Below are 22,331 nucleotides of genomic sequence, written 5' to 3' on the forward strand. Positions count from 1 at the left end.
ACGCTCTGGGGCATGTGGGACCTTCCCGGACCGGGGCACGAACCCACATCCCCTGCATCGGCAGGTGGACACTCAACCACTGCGCCACCAGGGAAGCCCTGATTTTTTTTTAAGGGAACATTGATGTCTGCGTGCTACACAAAGGATGCCTGTTACATTACTCCAAAGATCTGCATGAGACTAGAAGCAACAAGGCAAAAACTGTCTGCCTTCTGGAACTGAGCACACCTGCATGTGAATTAAATTCACTCTCTGAAAATGTCCATGTAATCTTAGAGGTTTAGTCAGGAACTCTGGAGGGAATGCTAGATGCCCCCAGTACATGTCCTCCCCTTCCTCTGGAGTAGTAAAAACTCCATTTTTTTTCTCAGCTGTGTATGTGGTTGCCCAGAAGAATTTGTACAAGGGTGTCTCCATCACCCTTGTAACTAGGTGTGGCCACGTGACTATGTTCTGGACAAAGGGATGTTAGTGGAAGCCACATGTGCTACTCCTGGGAAGTATCTTTAAAGAGGAGGTGCAAATCTTTCTTTCCCCCTTCCTCCCACCGCTGGTTAGAATTTGGGATGTGTTGGTTACAGTTTGAGGAGTCCTCCTGGACCTTGAGGTGGAGACTTCTTGCTGAGAATGGAAGAGAGACAGTTAGAAAGAGTCTGAGCTCTTCATGACCATGGACCCTCCATCCTGGCCCTGACTGCCTACATTTATGTGTGAGAGAAGGAAACTTTTTTTTTTTTTTTTTTCGGTACACGGGCCTCTCACTGTCGTGGCCTCTCCCGTTGCGGAGCACAGGCTCAGCGGCCATGGCTCACGGGCCCAGCCACTCCGCGGCACGTGGGATCCTCCCGGACCGGGGCACGAACCCTTGTCCCCTGCATCGGCAGGCGGACTCCCAACCACTGCGCCACCAGGGAAGCCCGGAAACTTCTTTCTTGCTGTAGTAGACAGAATAATACCCCCTCTCCCCCCTGCAAAAGATGTCTATATCCAAATCCCTGGAAACTGTGAATGCGTTACCTTACAAAGAGACTTTGCAGCTGTGATTAAGTCAAGGATCTTGAAAGAGGGAGACTATCCTGGATTATCCAGGTGGGCTCAAATTAATTAAAGGGGTCCTTAGAAGAGGAATGTCAGAGACAGGAAAAGGAGATGCAGTGATGGAAGCAGCAAAGGTTGGAGTGATGCACATTGAAAATGGAAAGAAGAGCCATAAGCCAAAGAATGCAGGTTCTAGAATGCCTCTAGAAACTGGAAAAGGCAAGGAAACAGAGTCTTCCCTGGAGCCTCCAGAAGGAACTTAGCTCTGATGAACCTTGATTTTAGTTGCAAAAGACTCATTTCAGGGACTCCCCTGGTGGCGCAGGGGTTGGGAATCCGCCTGCCAATGCAGGGGACACGGGTTCGAGCCCTGGTCCGGGAAGATCCCACATGCCACGGAGCAACTGAGCCGGTGCGCTACAACTACTGAGCCTGCGCCCTAAAGCCCGCGAGCCACAACTACTGAGCCCGCGTGCCCCAACTACTGAAGCCCGCGCGCTTAGAGCCCGTGCTCCGCAACAAGACAAACCACCACAGTAAGAAGCCCGCACAATGCAACAAAGAGTGGCCCCCGCTCGCCGCAACTAGAGGAAGCCCTCACCCAGCAACGAAAACCCACCGCAGCCAAAAATAAATAAATGTATTTAAAAAAAAAAAGACTCATTTCAGACTTCTGAGCTCTAGAACTGTAACAGACGAAAACCCACCGCAGCCAAAAATAAATAAATGTATTTAAAAAAAAAAAAGACTCATTTCAGACTTCTGAGCTCTAGAACTGTAACAGAATAAATGTGTGTTATTTTAAGCCACTAACTATGCGGTAATTTGTTATAGCAGCCACAGGAAACTAATACACTTGCTTAAGTGCCTGTTATTTTGTGCTTTCTAACACTGGCAGCTGACTCCGGTCATAACTAATACAGAGTTGGGTATCCAGAAGTGGGAACATGCACGCAGCAGAACCTAAGCTGCAGCACTGAGGCAGCAATTGGACGGTGAGGGCTCAGATATTGCAGGGAGGAAAAATGACAACCATTAGTAGGAAAAATGACATTTGGTGGCATGTTCTCAGTATTACCTTAGAAAGCAGACTACCTTCTGACAAAGGCTGCGCACTGGGAAAAATGATTGAAAAAAATCAGAATTTGGAGCACATTGGGCTGCTTCCTTCCACTTTCTGCAAAGTGCAAGAGAGAGGTGAACTTGGGGGGAAAGTCAGCCCGTCTGTAAACAAGGCATATTATTGTGCCAAGGAAGCCCTCTCTGCCTGGAGTCTACGATTTGATTTGACTGATAAACTGATAATCTGGGGTCTGCTTCCATACCCCAAGCAAAGGCAGCCCGGAGAGATGGTTTTACTGAGGTTTCCAAGTTTTACAAATGGCTTCAAATTTCAATTTTTCTGCCCAATGGTTAGAGCCAGTCCGGAGGTAAACCTTAGTGTAAGGGTGTTTTACTTTCCCAACCGAGCCCATCATTTCATGTGTCCTCAAGGTATTAAGCTGAAGAGAAGAATAGTGCACAGCAGCTAAAAGACCGAAGTGTTCAGACAAAAACTGTCCAGGCAAGTATCTGGGCTCCGGTTAGTTGAACACGGAACAGAGTTGCCAAATAAAACACAGGATGCCCAGGTACATTTGAATTTCAGATAAACCATGAATAATTTTTTTAGGGAAAATATGTCTCAAATATTTTAATTCTAGAGTATTTTTCATTGTTCGTCTGAAATTTAGGTTTAACTGGGACTCCTGTGTTTTCTGTTTTTTTCATCTGCTCAGTCTGGCAACCCTAAAATGGAACAGACCAGAAACAAACATATCAGAAGCCTACTAAATTTGTGAGGGTATATTCATTATATTGTTAAGGAAGCCAGAAACTGTCCTGCAAACGCAGGTAACTCAGCAACCCGTAAAGCAACTCCTAGGACCCCATATCTGTTCAGCTCCCGAGAAGCGATTCCCTCTAATGCTTACTTCTGATGTGGTTTTGGAAGATAAGGGACAGGGAAGTCCTCCTGCCAGGCAGGGCCAGAAGGGTAACAAGAAGAGGCTTTGGTCCAGAGCAGAGGGTATTCAGATGGGCTGACCAAGGAATCGACTCTGCTGGCAGAGAAGGGGTTCTCACCACTCCTGTTCCCACAGGATTTCATCACTGCTATGGGCCAAGGACTTCCAGGTGTTTCCCATGAGCCCCTTTTCCAAGTGGGAGGTTTCATTGTAACTAGCTTTTCCTACTGCACGACCGTATGTGTATGTTGCTCATTTTGAAGCAGATAACTTTTCTTTTAGTTTGTGGGTTTCCAGACCACAAAGAGTCCCTTTGGACCAGTGGAGAGCTCTGTATACCGCCCACAGTGCAGGTCTCCGAGCTGGAGGGACTCTGGAATCGCTGCTCTTGGGAAAGGTATACATCTGGATACGTGTGGGAAGAAAGAAGAGTATAGATGTGGGCGCAAAAGGGCAAGTTTGCTATTGTGGCAGCTTTCCTTCCTCTTCCAACATCCTCCCCTTCTTCTGGAGCAGAATATCTTTTTTTTGCAGCATGCTGGGATGTCACAACTAAGTTACAAGTTTATTCAGATATTGGTACCCTCACTTTCAGGGCAGATGAATAAGTCCTGGAGCACATACAGCCTTTGGCCACAAACAGCCTGTCCTTTTGTTCCACTCGGCCGTCATCAGGAAATGGTTGGAACGCTATGACATGAGAGACAGCGTAGTCCACATAAAACCGCTCTCACTTCTGAGGCCAATTACAAGTTTGGGGGAGTCTCAAAAGCACCCTCAGATTCAATAATTCATTGGAAAGTCTCACAGAACTCGCTGAAAACTGTTCTACCCATGGCTATCGTTTTTTACGGCAAAAGGATACAGTTTAAAATCAGCCAAGGGAAGCAGCGCACAGGGCTGGGTCCAGGAAAGCACCCAACACGGAGCTTCCGCTGTCCTCTCCCTGCATAGTCATGGACAGTGTTACTCTCCGGGCATCAATGTGTGACAACACATATGGAACACTGCCACCCAGGAAAGCCCACCCAGATTTTGAGTCCAGGGTTTTTATTGGGGCTCCATCATGTAGTAATGCTGACTTATCAGATGGCTGATCTCAGTCCCAAGCCCCTCTTGAAGTTGAACTAATACCCAAAGCTCCCTCCCTAACTCACCCTAAGTTACATAGACTTTCTGCCATGGCCAGCCCCCAACCTAAACAAAGACACATCTATTGAGCATGGCGACCTATCAGAAGCGGAAGGCAAAGGTCAGACCTCTCTGTGGGCAAGGTTAAATTCTTTACTACACAGATACACTCTTCTACAATAATAGAAGCCCAATTCTTTTTCTTTCTTTTCTTTTTCAGCCGCGCCACGCGGCATGTGAGATCTTAGTACCTGCAGTGGAAGTGCGAAGCCTTAATCACTGGACTGCCAGGGAAGTCCCGGAACCCCAATTCTTAACTTTGCCCAAGGTACCCAGAATCCAGAATCCCAACCTCCTGTGTGTCTAGTTGTGACTATGTGACTAAATTCTAGGCAATGGGATATAAGTGGAGGTGGTATCTGTCACTTCTGAAAAGTGTCCTTAAATGGAGACCGTTTCTCCGCCCCTCTCTTTCTTCTTGCTGCCTAGATGGGGCTTCGGGAGCTGTCTTGGCCCATAAGGTAAAGCCTCATGTTGAGGATGGTGAGCAAGAAGGTGGAAGGAACCTGGGTTCCTGTTGACTGAGGCGCCCTTCATACGGCTGTTAAGAGAAAACATTAAATCCTGTTTAAGCCAGTGTTACTTTAGATTTCCTGGCATTTGCAGCAGGATCTAATTTCAACATCTACTTGAAACTTACTTTCATATCGCTTACATCCAGGTTTGCAAAACTCTTTGCTCATCACTCACTGGATTCCATCTTTAATCCAACTCACCCACGTGCTGTCAGATGCTCCCCGGTCATTTCCTCTCTGTGGTAACTCTTGCCTCTCTAGGACACTGGCCTTTATCCCAAGCCTTTATCACATCCAGGCATTTCACTTTCCATTTTCAGCTGAGGCATGAGGACAGGAAAGGGATATTTTCTGATTATATAATCATCATATTTTTCCATGGCTAACTGATTGGTGACTGACTGACTTAACACCTAAACTTTATATTTAAACTTACAGGTCAATTTTCTTGATACACCTTTTAAAAGTTGAAGAACAGATATCTGCTTAACCAGAATGAAGATTTATAAACCTTTCTAAAACCTAATATTTGAATTTTATCCGCATTTTATCAAAATGTAGCCGTGTTCCTTATGCCCAGTTGCTTTGCATCATGTACCCAGAAGGACACAGGAATATACAAGGATACAGCAGGATAAACACTAAATTTTTAATTTTTATGATTTGTTTTGTCGTCCATTGTTCTTCAGAAAGACTTCGTCCCAGCTTTTGCAGGCATCTAAGAAGTTAATCATTGAAACATAAAGGATGGGAGCTCCCTGGCGGCCTAGTGGTTAGGATTCCAGGCTTTCACTGAGGTGGCCCGGGTTCAATCTCTCGTCGGGGAACTGAGATCCCACAAGCTGTGCGGCGCAGCCAAAAAACAAACAAACCAACAGAACCAACCAAATAAAATAAAGGATGAACAAATACTACTGCTTAGATTATGAAGACAGGGATTTTATCCTTCCCTTACTTAAGAACAGCAGGACACTGGGACATCGTGCAATCTCTGTCACCTTCTTCATGGTCTACCAGTTCTTGAAGCTGGAGGCGGGCAGAGGGTGGAAGAAATGACACAAACCCAAAAGCCTCACTTCTAATTTGCCTACGTTAATGACCTGATTTTCTCATTTTCATGGTAGAAAGAGACATGTGTATATCTGAAATACAAAAGTTAATTTTCTCATTACTGCCCAGTCATGATCAATATGTAAAACTCCAATATGTATCAGTGATGTGATTCTTACTTTGCTCCATTGCAAACTCAAGGAAAGAAAAGATGTATAACACCTGAAGGATGGAAAAGTCATAAAGCCTTAGGAAGGTTACCTAACAACCTTAGGAAGGCTGTCTAACAATAATTATTAGACAAGGACTTGGCCAGGGATTTGTGCCCTCAGTGAAAAAGGCCTCACGGAATCTTCTTGCTGAAAGGAACCTAAGGACTTAATGACATGAGTCTCCTCCAGATGAAATAACCAAGGCCCCAGCGAGATCAAAGTAGATGCCAAAGGTCACCTTGCTGATTAGCAGCAAAGCTGGAATCAGCACCCAAGTTGTTCTCAGCATCCTATGTGTCCTCTGGGATGGTCACAGAAGTTTCATATCATCAAGGTTAAGATGAAAGAGCGTCTCCTAAGCTGCACACGTGTTTAGATGCACCCTCAGAAAACAACTGGATCCACTTCACCTGTGCTCTTCTGACCGGAAAGAAACTTGGATTCTGGTGAAGCAGAAGACTCCTGTCTCCAGAATAATACAAAAACTACTTTCCTGCCGAACCGAATCAAACCGAACCAAAGAAAGAACATGTTGATGTCCAAAGTTCATCAGCAGCACCCGTCAGCTAAGGAATAACACTAAAGTCATATCTCCTCTTGTAAGCTGTTCGTTCCTTGATGATGAGAATCACTCAACTTTGTACCTCCTACCCCACTTAGCACATTGCTGGTGCTGAAATTTCTTCTTAATGAATGAAGTAGATAAATCATTGCTTTGTTGCCCTAGCATTGTACCCCTTTCAAAAGAAGCACTGAGTAAATATGTGTCTAATTTCCTGTGCTGTCAGAAATATTGTTTAATCATACTGTTAAAAATAAAGACCTCCAGGGCCGACTGAACTAAATTCTCCAAACCACTAGATGCTCTTTCCTCTTTGGGCCACTCAGCTGTGCAGCCGGCAATGGATCATGGTGAGAGAGCTGCAGCTCTTCCTCAAATACCCCGGAATGTTGGCTATGTCAGAAAGTGTTTGGAGAATGCCTCGGAAGCTGAGAGAATATTTCCAAAGCAATATACACACAAAGATATTTGAACCAGAGAATATGCACTCGAAAATAGACGCACGGAGCGCATCCATAGAATACCAAGTTTTACCAGGCTTAGGAGCTGCAGCCCATTACTGTGAACCCAAGAATTAAGGTAACTATAAAACATGTGTTTGCACTCAGGCATGTAGTTTTACATTGATCTTCTTACAGTAAAATACGTATAGAATTGTGATCAAACTCATAGGCATATTATAAGTGATAAGACCTGATAAAGGACACCAGCATGCTTCAGGAAAAATACCTGTAGAAACAATTATATCTTTTTTTAAAGACATACAATGATTTTTCACTGAAAACTAGGTATCTTTAGTTGAAATCTGGGAACACAGCTAAGTGTCGGGCCCACACTAGGAAAAACATCCTCTCATATTCTCTGCCAATTCTCTCACACAATCAAAAGCATATGCACGTTTCCTCAACTGACAACACAGAGACAGGTAGGAACTGTCTAGGTTTGGAGTTTCTAGTCCCGAGAAGATTCCCACCATGTCAATGGGAAAACATGCTGTTTCAGAGAGCTGAGGGCAAATCAAGACAGTGCAAGGATCGGCCCAGTGGAATACTACTCAGCAATAAAAAGGAACAAACTACTGACCCACGCAACCGCCGGATGGACCTCAGAAACTTTTCACTAAGTGAAAGCTGTCAGACACAAAGACTGCATACTGAAAGATCCCACTTATGTGAGATTTCTAGCAAACACAAAATTATAGAGAAAGTGTAGATCGGCAGTTGCCCGAGGCTACGGGTGGAAGCACGGAGCAGACAGGCAAAGGTAGCTTTTCAGATGGATGGAAGTGTGAGAAAAACTGGGTTGCAGGGATGGTTCATAAATGTATAAACTCGGGCTTCCCTGGTGGCGCAGTGGTTGCGCGTCCGCCTGCCGATGCAGGGGAACTGGGTTCGCGCCCCGGTATGGGAGGATCCCACATGCCGCGGAGCGGCTGGGCCCGTGAGCCATGGCCGCTGAGCCTGCGCGTCCGGAGCCTGTGCTCCGCAACGGGAGAGGCCACAACAGAGGAAGGCCCGCATACCACAAAAAAATAAATAAATAAATAAATAAATAAATGTATAAACTCACTAGAACTCACCAACGATACCCTTGTAAGAGTGATGTTTAAATTATTCTTCCATAAAGCTCTTTTTGTAAAAAGGAGAAATTAAAAGAGATGATTCTTTCACGGCCAGCCTGTTGCACAAACAGGTTGCCTCACCTGTAATATTCACGGTAGCCATCGTACTTTCCAAATGTGAGAGGATCTCTCCAAAAGGGGTGCTTTGACATACACATCTAGATATTGTTATATCAAATCAGGTTTCCAAAATTAGAATGTACAATTTCTAAGTATAATTTTTATTATATTAGTGTACTCACAGTACCAATGCCATGTTCAAGAATGTTAGTACGTTAAATTGAGGGAGACAAACGAAAAGCTTCCCTGATTTGGGGCAACGGTGGTATGACTGGGAGCCCAGCTTCGCGGGCTTTTCTTGAACCAGGCAGCTGTTCAGGGCAGCTCCCAGGCCAGGAGGAAAGGTATGTAGGGTGTGGACTTAAATGCCTTCACTAACAACTGCAGTATGCTGCCCACACTGACCCCTACCACCACAGAAAGGTGGGGCAATTCTATCAGGAAAATTCATCCTGTTCAAAGGGCAAAGAATGAATGGAACATTCTGGGGTCAACTTGACTGGTGTTTCTGTCCACAGCAAGTGGTTCTCATACTTGGGTGGGCGTCAAAAATCTCCTGACTTGTTAAAAAGTCAGGTTCCGGGGCTGGGGCCTAAGGCTGCCAAACTGGGTGTCTGGGAAGGAAGGCCAGAGTCTGAATCTTTAATGAGCCCCCAGGTGACTTTTATGCTGATGGTCCTCAAAACACAGGTTAAGGAACACTGAAGAAAGAGAAGAAAAGAAAAGAAAAAGAAAAGAGAAGAGAAAAGAAAAGAAAGGAGAAGAGAAGAGAAAAGGGAGGAAGGAAGGAAAGAGGGGAAAGGAAGAAAGAAAAAGAAAGAAGGAAAGAAAGGAAGGAAGGAAGGAGGGAGGGAGGGAGGGAAGGAGGGAAGGAGGAAAGAAAGAAGGGAGGGAGGGAAAAAGAAAGGAAAGAAGGCAGGCAGGAAGGAAGGGAGGGAGGGGAATAAGGAGTGCCCCATGAAGGGGGTGAAGATGAAGATGAAGATGAAGAAGGTAAGGGCCTTGCTGCCTAGGTACCTCTGCTGCGTTTAGTTTTAATTCCTTCTAAACCACCAGCTGTGTTTCATCTCCACATCTTACACTGCGCCCTCTTTACCTGTCTCTTAGCCCTGCTTTCAGGTGGAGGAGTCTCACCTGTGTTGGACTGGAGACAAATAGTAGTTAAAGCATTTTCTCTTTCATGCCCCCCCGACCCCCATGGGACAAGACTGAGCGAGAGGCAGATTAAGCCTTTGCTCACTGACCGGTAGGGTGGTCTTCACCTTGGGATCCCTGGAGAGGAGCTTGCAGGGGATTCGTTGCTCTGAAACGTTGCTGAGGGGGAGGGAAGCAAGAGTCGACTGGATTTGACGACCCGGCCCGGAACAGAACCCTTCCCCTGGTGAGGACACCTGTTGTCACGTGGGGAGAGAGGAATGCCCTCCTGCCTGCACACAGTGGTCCACGTGGACTCCTTAGCTCTAGAGATGCTTCTGCTTTCCATCCTCCTTGGCAACAACCCAGCCCGTGGATAGTGGCCCTTGGCTATCTCTGGGAGATTCTGCCCACCCACCAGACCACATGGGTACGCCATGTTTACAAACATGATAGCCATGTTGGTAACATGTGACCCAGTGCCTCAGTCCCTGGTGATTGGACCAAGAATGGACACTTTACCCAAACTGGCCCAATCGGAGCCCCTTTTCCTGGAAACTTGCAGTTATAACTAAGATATTCCCATCTCAATGTGGGCTGGTTTCTCATACACAGAAGGAGGAAAACTCAAGAACTTTAGCATTGCTTTTTTCTACTCATGGGGAAGCAGCAGCCTAGAAATCTAGGAGGGAGAAAGGAGAGTTGTGTGATGAAGAGGACACCCCTGGGGTGACTGCATTTATTTGCCAGGTCAGTCCCTTCTGGGGCCCAGCTGACCTCCTGAGCCTCATTCAGTCCCCTGAGACGCTCCAGTACTATTGGAATAAAGGGTCCTTCTATGGTTCTTTAATTCAGCTCTGGCCTGCATTCAGAGCCCTCAGGAATCCAGGTGCGATCATATTTCCCTTTGGCCATCCCTGTCTTTGTTTTAACTCACATCCCTTCCTTCTGCAGACAGGAAGGCAGACCACATTGCCTTCCTGATGGTGCAAAATGAGAGCTTTCCTCAAAAACTGATTTGGTTTGAATTACTGACTATAATATAATATGCTGACTGTATTTGAAATTATGAAATAATAATTAATTTTTAGGTGCAAAAAGGGAACTATGAATATGTTTCACTTAAACAAGCATCCTTGTCTTTAGAGTTACATATTGAAATATTGATGCTTGAAATGATATGATGTCAGGATTTGCTCCTAAACAATCCCACAGGGCAGGAAGTGGGTGAGGGCATAGATGAAACAAAGTTGACCTTGAGCTGATAACTGTTGAATCTGGGTGACTGGGGTTCATTGTACGAGTCTGTCTACTTTTCTCTATGTTTAAAATTTTCCATGAAAAGAAATTCTAAAAACACCAGTGGGAAGTTTTTCAGGGGATTACCTCTGAAATAACATGAAACTATCAACGTTCAAAAGTAGGAAGAAGCTTTTTAAATTAGAGATCTAAATGTGTCACTCCAAAGGCAGTCACCCCTAATGGGAGTGGGTCTCAAGCACCGTTCAGCTAGTGTGTGAATAAAAACACACCAGGTGTGTGTGTCCCCCCTTCCCTTGAATGGAAATAGCAACTTTGAGTTTGTGTTCAATTCATCTCCGATGATGCAATCCGAGATAAAATATCCAAAGATCTATAGCTTTTTTATATTAAAAAACTACACACTTGACTATATACTTAGTGGTTTTTATTTTATTAAAAATTATTTGGTAGATTTAAAAGAAACATTATCTCAAAGTAGAATATTTTCCAAATAGGTTGAAAGCATGTGTGCAAGAAAATAAAGCATCTCGGATGCTCTCCAATAGCTCCAAAAGGCTTCATGTATCTATGCATACCTTCTTATTTAGAGCAGTGAGTAGGAGGTGGAGGTGGAGGTGGAGGATGCTTGTTGAGTATTCCAGAGCATCTGATTTCATTCTTTACATATTCACTATGGTTAAGAGTGGTCTTTTCCAGGGGTATGATTTGCGGAGAAGTATTTAAAGTTGAAGTTGTGATTGTCCGTTTCACCTCCATCCCTACCCATTTTCAAGGTGGCCAAAGTCAGTTCTCTGTAGGAAAACCCAAGGGGACCATCTGTTCCTTGTATGACCCATTGCTGTCCTGATTACATGGATGCTCTCACGCTGTAGACACATTTTGGGGTGTCTGCCTGAGGCCAGGAGCCCCAACTGCCCTTTTAGTATCTGAATGTCCACCTCTTTTCATTGGTCCTTTCCTCCATCAGCTTTATTTGCTCCTTCTATCCATTCAGGTTTACTTTGATTGGACTTTGCAACACTCCACTCCTGACTGGTTTTTCTACTGTAGGCTTTTGCTCTTGTAACACACGTGTACTCAAAGCAGTTCATCCTACTGCCTTAGTTCTGGCTCCTTTGGTTCCAAGCACTGAAGACCCACTGTACCTCATGGAAACAGGAGTTCACCGCAAGGACAGTTTTGATCAAAACATACTGGGATCCAAAAAAGGAAAAACAAACAAACAAAACCCCCAACCAAACCCATTTCTACACTCAAGAGCTCGATGACTGCCTTCATTGCATCTCCAGGTGTTCATGAATTGAATGAGACTAAAGGTTTAGAATCACAAAGATAGCACCTAAAAACCTCCTTGTTAATATGAAATATTTATACCACAAAAATAAAGCTAATAATATAGCTGAGTCAATGAACCAATTAATAGTTGACATCAGTTTTCCATGGAGCCATATTCTTTCACAGTGAGGGTGCTATTAACAAGAAATAAAAACATAGATGAGGCCTCACATCAATACATCCCCAGCCCAGGCTAAAGTTTAATTACGTTGCAAACTTCAGACCTTAAAATAATATTTAATTTAAAATATTTTAAAGAAAAATGCAAAGGTCTTTCAAACTACAATTTCTTCTATGGATTGTACTTCTACAGATGTGACTGACTATGAAATAAAGTATCATATCATATCATATAATTGTTTAAGACTAACACGGTACAATTGCTTACGGTCAGACATAAGAAGAATTTTGTTCAACCTATTTAGTATGTTTGGACTGTAACTTCGTATATTATCTAAAGGACTTATGAATATTTTTGTCCAGTACCCTCGGGAAGAAATAGATTTTATACAGCAATACAGTAAACCCTGAATTAAAGGTTATCCAAAACAATATTTAACTTTTTCCCTAAATATTCTGATATTTTCTATTATGTTCTCTCTGTTTTGTTTCGTTTTGGCTGCACCGCATGGCATGCGGAACTTCCCCAACCGGACTAGACCACCAGGGATGTCCTCTCTCTTTTTTTAAAAAGGTGTTGTTATAAGCCACAAAGCTGATTCCACAAACCACTTACGCAAAGTGACCTGAAGTTCGGAAATCATCGCTTTATTAACAAATAATGACACAGAGTATTTAGTGATAACAAACATCCATGTAGTCACTGCATGGATTTGAAAAATCCTAACATTTTACTGTATCCACTTTAGATTATTTTTTAAATTAAAATATTGTAGCTGGAATCAAAGGCCTCTTTGTACCCCTCTCAGGTCCAGTGCATCTTCTGCCTTCCCAGGAGCAAGAACTATTCTGAATTTGGTGATTATTGTCCCCATGGCAGGTTTTCATGTAACTACTACAAATGTATGGATCCATAGCGATATATAACATTGATTTCCATGTTCATGAATTTAAAAGAAATGTTATATTATGCTGCAACTTATTTTCTTTCCTATTATTCTTTTTAGGTTTTATCCATGCTGATGTAGTGTTCTAGTTCATTTAACTGCTATTATATTCTACTGTATGAATATCCTTGTGCCCTTTTGTCCCTCCCACCCTCCCAAAACTTTTTGAGACATTGATTAAGAGAATGTAATTATCAAAGTAGAATCTGACTTACATAAACAGGTCAGAGAAACCACTTGCTTTTCCAAACCCCTGTCTCATATATGTGAGGATCACTGTCAGACACACAAGAGTTACCAGGACTATATTTTCTTTTTTAAAAAATGTATTGACTTATAACTCACATACCATAAAATACACTCCTTTAAAGTAAAAATAAAACAAAACAAAATAAAATTTAGTGTATGTTCATAAAGTTGTGTAAACATTGCAACTATCGAATTCCAGAACATTTTTGTCATTCCCAAAGGGAAACTCTGCATCCAGTAGCTGTCAGCCCCAGTCCGTTCTCCTTCCAGCCCCTGGCAACCACAAGCTGCTTTCTATTTCTGTGGATTTGCCTATTCTGAACATTTCATATAAATGGAATCATACAAATATGGCCTTTTTGACTGACCAGCTTTTCTAACTTACCATATGTTTTCAAGGTTCATCCATGCTGTAGCTTGTATTAGTACTCATTCCTTTTTATGGCCAATTAATATTCCACTGCATGGATATACCACATTTTGTTTATCCACTCATCAGTTGAGGACATTTGGATTTTTTTCACCTTTTAGCTATTATGCATAATGCTGCTATCAATATTTGTGTATAAGTCTTTATGTGGACATATTGTTTTCATTCCTCTTGGCTGCCTGCCTAGGAATGGAATTGCTAGGTCATATGGCAACTCTATGTTTAACTTTTTTAAGAAATGCCAGACTGTTTTACAAAGCAACTGCTGCATTTTACACTCCCAAGAGCAAAGTATGAGGGTTACAATTTCTTCAGACCCTTGCCAACACTTGTCATTACCTGCCTTTTTTTTTATAACCATCCCAGTGAAGTGAAGTGATATTTCATTGTGGTTGTGGTTTTGATTGGTATTTACCTAGTGACTAATGATGTCATGCATCTTTTCATATGTTTACTGGCCATTTGTATATCTTCTTTGGAGAATGTCTATTCAAGTCCTTTTCTCATTTAAAAAAATGGATTATTTAATTTTTTATTATTGAGTTGTAAGATTTCTTTACATGTTCTATATACAAGTCCCCTATTGGATATATGATTTGCAGGTATTTTTTTCCCATCCTGTGGGTGGTCTTTTGACTTTCTTGATAATGTTCTTGGAAGCATAAAAGTTTTTAATTTTGAGGAAGTCCAATTTCTCTATTTTTTCTTTTGTTGCTGGTGCTTTTGGTATGGTATCTAAGAATCCATTGTCAAATCTAAGATCATAAATATTTACTCCTATGATTTCTTCTAAATGTTTTATAATTTAGCTCTTACATTCAGGTCTTTGATCCATTTTGAGTTAATTTTTGTCTGTGGTGTGAGGTAGGGCTCTAACTTCATTCTTTTGCATGTGGCTACCTAGAGTCCCAGCACTATTTGTTGAAAAGACTATTCTTTTCTCATGAAATTGTCTTGGCACTTTTGTCAAAAATCAATTGACTTTAAATGTATGCTCTATTTCCAAACCCACCATAGCCTACAGTTGTGCCTTGGTATCTGTGGGAGATTGGTTCCAGGACTCCCCTGCAGATACCAAAATCCAAGGATGTTCACTTCCCTTAGTGGGCCCTCCATATCCTCAGTTTCCAATTTCGAGGATTCAACCCATCAGAGATCCTGCACTAAGCTTATGTTCCTCGGGTTGGTTGAATTCGTGAATGTGGAACCCACGTATATGAAGGGTGGTCTGTATTTCAATGAGACTTGGCTCTCCTCTGGCTAATAAACCAGCTTATTAGGGGGAAGAGAAGACAATCAAAACCAGAGGCAACACACACTGCCCTGTGAACCACTAGGAGAAAAGTGCTATCAGTACGACCATTTCACAGGTAAGAGGCTCAGGGTGAAGAAACAGTAGCTGTCGATGGAGCGGCGCTTTGCACCCAGTGCTGCCTTGTTGCAAAGCTGGGATTCGTAACTCCTTTCCCAGGCTGCCTTCCCTCTCGAGGTCTATTAAGCAGGACAGTAATAGAGAAAGCAGCTCACTTGGGTTGAACACCTTGTGCGCGCCATTCCTCACTTTGGGAGGCCCGTTGATTGGTAGGAAATGTTTCCGTACCCACTGTGCGAAGGAGGAAAACAGGCTCACAGCGCTGAGAGTTCTCCATCCCCAGCCCCTCGCCAGCCTCCACGCTCCATCTCTTTCCCCTCGCACGCCCACACTCACCTTCTTGAGCGTTTGCTGCTGCACGATGTGGGCCTTCTTGGGTGCGATAACGCGACCACCCTTCCTTGGGCTCAGTTCCCCCACCGCCAAGGTCCTGCTGCTTGCCTGCCTCTGTGCCTGGAATTTGCACCGCCCCTGCGCCGAGTCCAGGCAGGCACCGGAAGAGGCGGGGCCGTTGATTTTTATTTGTCTTTTAAAGTCATACTTGGCAAAGCAAAAAAAAATTTTTATTTTTTTATTGAACTATAGTTTATTTACAATGCTGTGTAAATTTCTGCTGTACAGCAAAGTGATTCAGTTATACATATATACATTCCTTTTTTAATATTCTTTTCCATTATGGTTTATCATAGGATACTGAATATAGCTCTCTGTGCTCTACAGTAGGACCTTGTTCATCCATTCCACATACAATAGCTTCCACCTGCTAACCCCAACCTCCCACTCCATCCCTCCCTCAACCCCCTCCCCCTTGGCAATCGCAAGTCTGTCCTCTATGTCCGTGAGTCTGTTTCTGCTTCCTAAATAGGTTCATTTGTGTCAAAGTTTAGATTCCATATATAAGTGATAGGCAAAGTAAAAACTTAATAGCCATATACCAATCCACACAATTTGGTCAGTATATTTTACTGGTCTCTAAAGCAGAAAAGTTTGGAAAATGCTAGTCTACTATCTCATGGTTATATGGGATTTCTTATCATGATGTTAGATATTACTTGTCTGTTGCTTATATTTAATTTCAAAACTTAATGAACAGTCAGAAAAAAAGTGTGGATATGTATCATGTACACATATAGATGAAAAATCTGAAACTACCACCAAATAGAATTCAGGACCACAGTGACTACTTTGCCTCAGGAATGTAGTAGGGTAACTCCCACTTCCTCCATCCTTTGTGCTATTAGTGTGGTATATTTTACTTCTACATATATTTTTAATTCCATCCTACATTGTTATTATTATTGTGCTAGAGCATACATTCTTGTCATGTGGGGTAATTAGATAAAAATGCCTAAAAATGTTGCTTAGGAGGGTTATAATGAAAACCTTGAGAAACACTGCTCTCGGCAGTCAATTATCTTTTAATGAAAATTTAATTATAGAGGAAAATCATATTTAACTCATAAACGCATATTTACCATTTCCAGTGCTTTTTATTCTTTTGTGTGCACCCAAGTTTCCATCTGGTATCATTTACCTTCAGCCTGAAGAACTTTCTTTCTTCGATATTTTAGTGCAGGTCTGCTGGTGACAAATTTGGTCAGCTTTTATTTATCTGAAAAAGTTGTATTTCACCCTCATGGGGGTGTGTGTGTATTTTTGCTGTATGTAGAATTCTAAGTTGACAGTTTCTTTTATTACTTAAAGGAATCTTCCAGGGCTTCCCTGGTGGCGCAGTGGCTGAGAGTCCGCCTGTTGATGCAGGGGACACGGGTTCGTGCCCAGGTCCGGGAGGATCCCACAGGCCGCAGAGCGGCTGGGCCCGTGAACCATGGACGCTGAGCCTGCGCGTCCGGAGCCTGCGCTCCGCAACGGGAGAGGCCACAGCAATGAGAGGCCCGCATACCAAAAAAAAAAAAAAAAAAAAAGATGTCTTCCAATTGCCTCTGGCTTTTCTAGTTTCTGACAAGAAGTCTACTGTAGTATTATCTTCTTTTTCTTTTTTCCACTGGCTACATTTAAGATATTCCCTCTATCAGCCAAGATATGGAAGTAATCTAAGTATCCATCAACAGATACATGAATAAAGAAGATATGTAAAAACACACACACACACACACACACACACACACACACACACACAATGGAATACTACTCAGCCATAAAAAAGCATGAAATAATGCCATTTGCAGCAACATGGATGGACCTAGAGATGATCATTATTAAGTGAAGTAAATCAGACAGAAAAAAAACAAATATCATATGATATCACTTATAGGTGGAATCTGAAAAAAATGATACAAATGAACTTATTTACAGAACAGAAACAGACTCACAGACATAGAAAACAAACTTATGGTTATCAAAGGGGAAAGGTGGGGTGAAGGGATAAATTAGGAAGTTGGGAGTAACATATACACACTACTATATATAAAATAGATAAGCAACAAGGACCTACTGTATAGCACAGGGAACTATACTTAATATTTTGTAAAAACCTATATGGGAAAAGAATCTGCAAAAGAATATATATATTCAGATACATATGTATATTCAGATATAGGTATATCTGAATCACTTTGCTGTACACCTGAAACTAATAAAACATTGTAAATCAACTATACTTCAATTAAAAAAAAAGATATTCCCTCTATCATGTATTTTTAGTGATTAGATTTTGAGACATTTGAATTGGTTTGTGTGTGGGGGGGTGTGTGCATGTGTGTGTGCGTGTGTGTGTGCGTGTGTGTGTAAGCGAATTCTGTTTGGAGGTCATTGAACTTTTGGGGTCTGGGTGTTTATAGTTTTCAAATTTGGAAAAATGTTCAGCCATTATCTTTTCAAATGTATTTTCTGCTTCCTACTCATTCCTTGCTTTTTTGGGTCTCCAATTAAATGTGTGTTAAATCAGTCTACATTTCCTGTAGATTATAAAACCTCTTTATATTCCCCGTCTTTCTCTCTATGTATTTTATTTTAGAGGGATTCTATTTCTATGCCTTCAAGTTCTCTGATATTTTCTTATGCAGTGTCTAATTTTGTGTTAGTCCAAGCCAGTGAAAAGTTAATTTCATATATTGCATTTCCATCTCTAGAAGCTTCATTTGTTTCTTTTTTATTTCTCACTTCCTTATATACATTTATTCTTTAAATTCTTAAATATAGTTATATTACTTGTTTTAATGTCCTTGTCTACTCGTTCCTTCATATCCGTCATTACTGAGTGCCTACCATTGCCTGGTTTTTCTCCCGGTTATAGTCACACCTCCCTTGCATATCTAGCATTTTTCAGTTGAATGGTGGACATTGTGTGTGTTACAAAGCAGAGTGTCTGGATTGAGTTTTCATCTTTTAAAGACTGTTTCAGCTGGCAGTTAGTTTACTTGAGGCTATCAGTTCGATACCTTCAAGGCCTGTCTTTTAAGTTTTGCTTGACCCAGTAAGAGTAGCCTTATCCCAGGACTCCTTCAGCCCCTACACTGACCATTACTCCTCTTGGGTCTCCACTGAATGTTGCCCACATTTCTACTCTGGCTGGACAGATGGAAATGTCTTCCCGCTCTGTGTGTGCTCTGGGTGTTACTTAGATTACAATTCTCTGGTCACTCTTTGTGGAGCTTCATGGGGATTCACTCTCTGCCTGTGCAGTCGAGTACTCAGCAGAGACTCAGTGGCGCCTCCACACAGGTTGCGGGAGTTCTTTCTGTGCACAGTGCCTTCCTTTCCAGAACTCTTTCCTGGCTTCAGCCTTCCTGAACTATAATCTCTGTTTCCTTCAACTCAGCAAGGCTATCCTAACTTGCCTTCCCCCCTTCTCTGCACCACAGTTCAGAACAAGTTTGTGTTCTTTCTCCAAGGGCTCACAATTCTGCACTGTCTGTTGTGCGATATCTGACAGCATTTGGTTTATATATGTTTTAAAGTTTTCTAGTCATTTATGGGGGAATGGGAAGGCTAAACTGGCACCATTTACTCCATCATGGCAGAAAGCAGAAGTCTTATAGATTTTGATATACCATTTAAAAAAAATCATAATTTATACAGCACAGGGAATAAATCCAATATTTTATAATAATTTTTATTTTATTTTTATTTTTTGGCCACGCCCCCCAGCTTGTGGGATCTTAGTTCCCTGATGAGGGATTGAACCCGGGGCCCTCAGCAATGAACGTGCCAAGTCCTAACCACTGGACCCTCAGGGAATTCCCTACAATAACTTTAAATAGAGTATAATCTGTAAAATTTTGAATCACTATGTTGTAAACCGGAAACTAATATTTTATAAATCAACTATACTTCAATTAAAAAAATAAAAATAATAATAAAATAAGAAGCATGATTTAAATAATCATTCAGGGACTTCCCTGGTGGCGCACTGGTTAAGAATCCGCCTGCCAATGCAGAGGACATGGCTTCGAGCCCTGGTCTGGGAAGATCCCACATGCCACAGAGCAACTAAGCCCGTGTGCCACAACTACTGAGCCTGCATGCCACAACTACTGAAGCCCGTGCGCCTAGGGCCTGTGCTTCACAATGAGAAGCCACTGCAATGAGAAGCCCATGCAGTGCAACGAAGAGTAGCCCCTGTTCGCTGCCACTAGAGAAAGCCCGTGTGCAGCAACGAAGACTCACGCAGCCAAAAATAAATAAATAATTTTAAAAAATCATTCTGCTTACAAGATTTTCTAATTTCCCTTGGAATTTCTTTTTTGATCTATTTTTTAGAAATGTGTTGCTTAATTTCCAACATATGGGGATGCTCTGTTTACCTTTTTGTTACTGATGTCTAGGTAAGTTTCACTAGGGCCCGGGCACATTCTCTTTATAATTACTATCCTTTGAAATTTGTTGAGATTTGCTTTATGCTCAGCATATTGTCATTTTTGGTAAAGATATTGTGAACACTTCAGAAGAATGGATATTTTGTATTTAGTGTTATATATACATATATATATACACACACACACATACACACGTGTATACGAATATGTATGTATATACAAATCATGCAGATAAACTGATGTAATTAAGTTATGTAGAGCACTGTATATATATTTGCATCATTTGCATTGTTCAAATCATCTATATTGTTACTAATTTCTTATTTATGTCACACATTGTATTTTCCAAAGATAGCTGCAAAAATATCTTCCATCCCACAAGGTATTCAACAATGTGTCCTGGCTACTCTTCCCATCCAGAGATGAGGTCTATCACTCCCTTTGAATCTAGTGGGTTTGGGATGACTTCAACAATAGAGTATAGGAAAAATTTAACTGTATGACTTCCAAGGCTAGGCCATAAGAGGTGATTTAGTTTCTGTCTTGTTTGCTGGCACACTCATGCTAAGAGCCCTGAGCTGCTACTGAAGAAGGGCTGTGTCCCAGGCCACTGTGCCATGGGGACATCAAGCCAAGGGGAAAGACAACATGCAGATGTTCTGGTCAGCAGTCCTAGTCTTCTGAACTTTACCAGATTTATAAGTGAGTGGGTCTTCAGATGACTCCAGCTCTTAGTCGCTGAATCCCTCTAGTCTTAACATCTTACCAGCGGAGGCCTCAGACATCATGAGGAAGACACAGCCATCATTACTGTGCCCCATCTGAATTTCTGGCTCACAAAATCTATTAGCATAACAAGATTGTTGTTTTAAGCTAAGTTTTGGGCTCATTTGTTAGGCAGCAATAGTAACTGGGACAGAAATGTTGGGTCTGGAATTGGGGTGCTACACATAACAAAAAACCTAAAACAGCCAGCATGGGCCTTAGGACCAGCACTGGGCAGAAGCTGGAAAGGCCCATGAGGAGACCATTAGTATAAACCTAAAGTCCCTTGAGGAGATACTGTTGTAGGTGGGAGACCAGGGAGGACATTATTAGTGGAGGATTAAAAAAAGCAACCCTTTTAATGTTGCTATGCTGCAACCCTTTTTATGTAACTTCATGCTATGAAGTTTGGCACACCTATACCCTGTGGTGATATAGGAAACAGAAAATACATCTCATAAACTGATGGATTTGCCTAAGGAGTTATCTGGGCAAAATATTTGAAGGGCCAAGTATTTTTACTTGGTCACAAATGATAGGATACAGAGAGAGGGCAAAAAAATTTTCAAGAAAATTTTTAAAAACTATAAAGGAGCCAGGATAATCAGAGCTTAAGAATAAAACCGTTTCTTATTCCAGTCTGAGCGAAAGATTCTCAAAGGCAGAAAGATAATGTAAAAAGATACATGCACCCTTATGTTCATAGCAGTACTAGTCACAGTAGCCAAGACATGGAAACAACCATCGACAGATGAATGGATAAAGAAGATGTGGTACATATATACAATGGAGTACTACTCAGCCATAAAAAAGAACGAAATAATGTCATCTGTAGCAACATGGATGCAACTAGAGATGATCATACTAAGTGAAATAAGTCAGAAAGAGAAAGACAAATACCATATGATATCACTTATATGTGGAATCTAAAATATGACAGAAATGAACCTATCTAGGAAACAGAAACAGACTCACAGACGTAGAGAACCGACTTGTGGTTGCCAAGGGGGAGGGGGGTGGGGGAGGGATGGACTGGGAGTTTGGGATTAGCAGACACAAACTATTATATATAAAATGGATAAACAAGTTCCTACTGTATAGCACAGGGAACCATATTCAATATCCTGTGATAAACCGTATGAAAAAGAATGTATATAGATGTATAACTGAGTCACTTTGCTGTACAGCAGTAATTAACACAACAATTGTAATTCAACTATACTTCAATAAAAATAAATTTTAAAAAGAATGTATATATATATATATAATTTAAAATTGAAATAAATTAAAAAAGAAAGAATCTCAGGGCAGATATTAAATATAGGATTTTGTCAGGAAAACATCTCAAAGTTTAGCGGTGATTTTATTAAATTCCCAATGACCAGACTGCCTAAGGATTTAATCTTATGCCTAAATCAGTGTTTGTTTACAAATTAAAGCTCAATTTTAAAAATTAATGTTTTTTAAATCAAAGTTGTTAAATGTTTCCAAATTACGTTACTCATTTTTGTATATATATGCATAAAAAATTTCTAGAGGCATACACACTGACATGTAAACAAAGGATGCCTCTGGGATATAGGATGAAAAATATAGGAAGGGGAAACTTTTCTTTATATATTTCTGTATTTTTAAATTTTTTTCAGTGAGGATGTATTAATTTTATAAAGGTTAAGTTAAAAT

The 22,331-nt window shown here is 41.6% G+C and overlaps 1 long non-coding RNA gene across 3 annotated transcripts in view; it reads right to left on the bottom strand.

The window, feature by feature from the left end:
- LOC102986463 (uncharacterized) overlaps positions 1-15,536 on the bottom strand; it is a 25,198-nt gene extending 9,662 nt beyond the window's left edge. For 2 of the 3 annotated variants that reach the window (XR_003681096.2, XR_447955.3), the window contains exons 1-2: positions 15,442-15,536; positions 4,952-5,070 (exon numbers count right to left, since the gene is read on the bottom strand). This is a non-coding gene — a long non-coding RNA (uncharacterized lncRNA). The remainder of the gene's footprint in view (positions 1-4,951; positions 5,071-15,441) is intronic. The other variant, XR_008617984.1, reaches the window with a different exon arrangement.
- Positions 15,537-22,331: the final 6,795 nt, after the last annotated feature.

This window comes from Physeter macrocephalus, chromosome 8, assembly GCF_002837175.3.
Source record: "Physeter macrocephalus isolate SW-GA chromosome 8, ASM283717v5, whole genome shotgun sequence".
NCBI classification, from domain to species: domain Eukaryota; kingdom Metazoa; phylum Chordata; class Mammalia; order Artiodactyla; family Physeteridae; genus Physeter; species Physeter macrocephalus.